Genomic DNA, 5834 nt, shown 5'->3' on the forward strand with positions numbered 1-5834 from the left:
TAACTATATGTTGATGATTAACTCAGTTTTACCTCATAGTCCACTAAACAATTTCTGTGGACTAGTATATTCAATAGAGAGTGAGAATTTCGAATTGTTTAAATAGTTTGGACTGATTAAGAGGTATCAAAATGGAAGCTAACTAAATGTGTACTTTTTCTTCCAGGAAAAAGGGGGAGTGATTTTTCTCATTTCTTTGAAATATTTTCAGAGACTAGAAATAAGGCCTGGCTATTTTTTGTTTATTTATTGTTTTACTCTATGGTGTTCAAATAACCACAAACAACCTATTTAGTATGAAATGTTAGCTGTATAGGATTTTTATTTTTATTTTAGGGTTCTTTTCATGGGGTAGAAGTGGTATGTCTTAAGGGGGAAAACACATGTATTGTGGGCTTTTATTTACTGAATGATGAGTAACTATGTGTGATTTCTTTTGAAAAGAGTTGTACTAAGGACTTAATGTATACACAACATTTATGAGATGTTTTGAATGTTGGTAATGTTTAGTATACTATTGGATGGAACAATTCCTTGAATGATTTCAATGACCTCTGCAATCTTTCCTGGCTTTATAGTGTGACTTGATCACCCGCACGGTAAATCCTAGAGGCATGCTGAATTGGGGGTTGGTTATAATAAGGAATTGTGAAGAAGTATATAATTTGGCATTAATCCTATATATCATTCCAAATAGGACAAGGATGAAGTGAGAGAGTTAGTCCGGAAGGAGAGATATTCCTTGAATAATGTTATGGGATGCAAGTAGGTTAAGATATTATCAAAGATTGTCATTTTAACAGGCAATATTGTTGTTGTTTTGTTTTTTTGAACACATGAATCACGATGTGATGCATGTGTCCAAAGGGGGAAGTTGGGCTTACAGGGGTTTTAATGGTTTTAATGTTTTTTTTTGTTTTTTGGGGGGCTTACAAGGGTTTTAATGGTTTTTATGTTTTTGGCTTACAGGGGGTTGTAATGGTTTTGAATAGGATATGAGCAGTAGTAATAATGTGTTATGGGTTAGGTTAAATATGTTTAGTTTTTGTGATAGGAGGCAGGGTGTAGAGGCGGTCTGTCTATGAAATGAGTGGACTACAACAAGCTGCAAGGAGGTGCGCTTCATAATCTCAAAGCTTCTCCTGACAGAAGAGAGGACATAAGTAGCATACTGTGTCTCACCTAACCTAACAATGTTCTTAACACTTTCTTCCCATGGGTGAACTTCTGCCTAACTGAGTAGGAGAATCTGAGCATTTTTTGCGCCCTGGAGACTGTGACGGTAAAAGGTTACAGAAGGAAGAGCTGGAAAGACCCTATGTGGAGGGACCCGTCCCAGGTGTTGTTGGCTACCTCAATGATGGTAAAAGTGGCAGAGACAGATACTTAGGTCCATGTTTCCCACTATAGGGGTGTTCCAACCCCAGGAGAGGAAGATGGCCCCGCCATTGGGTAGCATTGTTGTCTTTTGTGTTTGTCTGTGTTTGTGTCTTTGCAGTAGTAACTCCGAGCTTCCCAATGGGTAGGCTGGTAGAAGGACACTCTCTTCGCAGACCGATGTCGATGGATTGAGAGGGACTCTGGCGGATCCGGAGACCATAGTGACGGAAGAAGGTTAACAGCTAAAGTGACCATACATCATCATCCAGGTTACAACAGTGGCTGTACGGATAGAGGGGAGCGCGACCTGGTATCATCTAATCCATTGTACCAGAGTACCACGAGGGAACCGATGACTTAGAGATGAGGGAGCTGAGGATGCTGGAGTTGGGATGACCTACGTGTTCTTGCTGATTCCCTCGGCGGAGGGGCAGACCTTCGAGACCTTCGAGACTTTCGAGACCTTCAAGACCTTCTAGATCTTCAGGGCATTTCAGACATCCAAGACGCACCAGATATCCCCATCATTGATTTCTCTGACCTTGATTAGTTCCCCTAAAAATAAGGGGAATAGCATACTGACATTAGTCAAGAGCAAAATATCCAGACATAGAGATATAGAAAGGATTAAAATGTAACTTCCTGCACAGACAGGAACCAGTACTAAAATACAGAAAGGGATCGTCATTAAAGTACAAGGGTTATTGGTGTGGGAGGAACCAGCACAAGGAGTATGGGGAAATCACATGGGGTAACTGTGACTTTAAGATAATTAAAGAAAAAGACAGGTGGATCATAGACATAAGGGTAGAAGCCCAAGACTTAGATAAACAATTTGATGTAGTACTTAGTGCTACATTTCCAGGGGGAGTGTTGGTGAAGTAGTTATTCCTTGGGAAAGTGCACTAAACCCTGTACATGTTAGAGCCATACCAACTGCAGAAGAAAGGGAATGGAAGGAGCCGTTAAACAATGATTGGTATAGATGAGCACAATATAGTACATTACAATTAAATAAAGAAAATAGTATAATATGCACCACATCTCCTGGGAGAGAAGAAGAGGGGGTGAATCTGCAGATTGGTAATTCTTAATCCCACAAACACTCTGGAAGGACTGATTTGTAATAAAGTATAGTGGTTATTTTCCACAACTGTTCCAAACTTTATGGAGGCCACTGTGTTCTTGGGGACCTTCAATGCTCCAGAAATGTTTTGGTATCCTTCCCCAGATCTGTGACTCGACACAATCCTGTCTCGGAGCTCTACGGACAATTCCTTTGACCTCATGGCTTAGTTTTTGTACTGACATGTACTGTCAACTGTGGGACCTTATATAGACAGGTGTTTGCCTTTCCAAATCATGTCCATTCAATTACATTTACCACAGGTGGACTCCAATTAAGTTATAGAAACATCTCAATAATGATCAATGGAAACAGGAGGCACCTGTGCTCAATTTTGAGTCTCATAGCAAAGGGTCTGAATACTTCTGTAAATATATAGATATTTTGTATATGTATAAATTTGCTAACATTTCTAAAAACCTGTTTTCATGGGGTATAAGGCTGTATCGTAACAAAATGTGGACAAAGTCAAGAGGTCTGAATACCTTCCGAATGCACTGCCCCATATCCTAGCCTGCCTTGTGCACCATCTCCTAGCTGCCCTCATACCCCATCTCCTAGCCACCATCGTGCCCCATCTCCTAGCCGCCCTCAAGCCCAATCTCCTGGCTGCCCTTGTGCCCTCTTTGCTAGCCTCGTTCTGAAAATGCATTGGAGGAGAACGTTTCATCCCCTCAGACCTTCTCCTCAAGGAGGCAAGGAAAGAGGATAAGATAAATCAAGAAAAAGCCTTTTGAGATTCACCATGTAATTCAAATGTCTCAGAGCTGATAAAAGATAGTCCTCCCAACCTTGACAACTGGCCAACTGTGACTTCACTGCCTCGTCCTGGCCAGCTGTCAAGGTCGGGAGACTTAAAGGTGGAGGGGTCGATGTGGGCCCTCTTGTGGTTCTCCGTGTCACGGAAGCCGTGGAGCTACTCCATGCATATACGACAGGAGAACCTCTTAGGGTTGAGCTGGTTCTGCTGGGGGGAACCCACCATGGAGGGAGAACCTGGGGCCTCACTGCTCAGCTGGAGAGAGTGCAAGAGCGCAAGAGAGTGCATGTGGATGAGACTTATCAGACAGCAAACTTTTGGGGTGGACTTGGTGCTGAAAACCCTCCATGGAGGGAGAACCTGGGTCCTCACACAGAGGGAGGATGAGACTGCTTTCTGCAGCCTAATACTGGCCATACCCTACATGACTTCTAAAATCTTAACAACTTGGACAACTTGCTCACATTTCCTTTTCCCAAATCTTTCATTCCGTCCATCCTCAACCCCAGGATGTGGGTGCTCACTTTACACCTAGTTGATCCTGCCCTGCGTTTCTCGGTTGTCGTAGGAAAAAAATGGCGACATGCAAACAGCAAGCTGCACGTTATTATCATCAAAAAAGAGATGGAGGCGGAGAATATGGACCAGCCAATGGTTGGGCAGGCTTGGACAATATGGACTTTCTATTCTACAGAGTTAATTAGAGGTCATATAAAACGTTTAACGTTGAAAAGGGAGCTGTGTTCTCTCCACAGCTCCACTGATCTCTCTCCCATCCCCTAGGTCCCCACGGTGCTTGTTGTTGTTGTTGTTGTGTTGTTGTTGTTGTTGTTGTTGCTGATTTCCTCTTCGCCATCATTGTTTTGGTCTCACATGCTGAGTGCTCATTGGCTATTGGCAGTAGCCCTTGCCCAATTGAGTCGTAGCGCTGTTCAGACTACAAATTGCACAATCAATATTTCTGACATGTCAGAAAATTATAGGGACATCCGACAGGGGTCTGGAGAACGGAACAGCCATCATCGGTGCGTTCTAGACCAACTCAAACTACGCGAGTTCACATGATTTCACCCCAATCATGAAAATTCATCTGGGACGGTAAAAACGTGGCAAAATCGTCTAGTGTAACCGTACTAATGACCACCCTGATGACTACTCAGCCATCTTCTGTTCAACTGGAAATAACCTAAAAGCCACAATCCTGACCACATGGTTTGGTGTAAAGCTGAGGGATGGGACTTGATAAATGTAACCATTCAAATAAACTCGGCAAAAAAATAAACGTCCCTTTTTCAGGACCCTGAAATAACTTCACAGATCTTCTTTGTAAAGGGTTTAAACACTGTTTCCCATGCTTGTTCAATTAACCATAAACAATTAATGAACATGCACCTGTGGAACGGTCGTTAAGACACTAACAGCTTACAGACAGTAGGCAATTAAGGTCCCAGTTATGAAAACTTTGGACACTAAAGAGCCCTTTCTACTGACTCTGAAAAACACCAAAAGAAAGATGCCCAGGGTCCCTGCTCATCTGCGTGAACGTGCCTTAGGCATGCTGCAAGGAGGCATGAGGACTGCAGATGTGGCCAGGGCAATAAATTGCAATGTCTGTACTGTGAGACGCCTTAGACAGCGCTACAGGGAGACAGGACGGACAGCTGATTGTCCTCGCAGTGGCAGACCACGTGTAACAACACCTGCACAGGATCGGTACATCCGAACATCACACCTGAAGGGACAGGTACAGGATGGCAACAACAACTTCCCGAATTACACCAGGAATGCACAATCCCTCCATCAGTGCTCAGACTGTCCGCAATAGGCTGAGAGAGGCTGGACTGAGGGCTTGTAGGCCTGTTGTAAGGCAGGTCCTCACCAGACATCACCGGCAACAATGTCGCCTATGGGCACAAACCCACCGTCGCTGGCAAAAAGTGCTGGCAAAAAGTGCTCTTCAATGACGAGTCACGGTTTTGTCTCACCGGGGGCGATGGTCGGATTCACGTTTATTGTCGAAGGAATGAGCGTTACACCGAGGCCTGTACTCTGGAGTGGGATCGATTTGGAGGTTGAGGGTCCGTCATGGTCTGGGACGGTGTGTCACAGCATCATCGGACTGAGCTTGTTGTCATTGCAGGCAATCTCAACACTGCGTTACAGGGAAGACATCCTCCTCCCTCATGTGGTACCTTTCCTGCAGGCTCATCTGACATGCCCTCCAGCATGACAATGCCACCAGCCATACTGCTCGTTCTGTGCGTGATTTCCTGCAAGACAGGAATGTCAGTGTTCTACCATAGCCAGCGAAGAGGCCGGATCTCAATTCCCTTGAGCACGTCTGGGACCTGTTGGATTGGAGGGTGAGGGCTAGGGCCATTCCCCCCAGAAATGTCCGGGAACTTGCAGGTGCCTTGGTGGAAGAGTGGGATAACATCTCACAGCAAGAACTGGCAAATCTGGTGTAGTCCATGAGGAGGAGATGCACTGCAGTACTGGTGGCCACACCAGATACTGACTGTTACTTTTCATTTTAACCCCCTCTTTGTTCAGGGACACATTATTCAA

The sequence above is a fragment of the Coregonus clupeaformis genome, chromosome 15 (assembly GCF_020615455.1).
Source record: "Coregonus clupeaformis isolate EN_2021a chromosome 15, ASM2061545v1, whole genome shotgun sequence".
NCBI classification, from domain to species: Eukaryota; Metazoa; Chordata; class Actinopteri; order Salmoniformes; family Salmonidae; genus Coregonus; species Coregonus clupeaformis.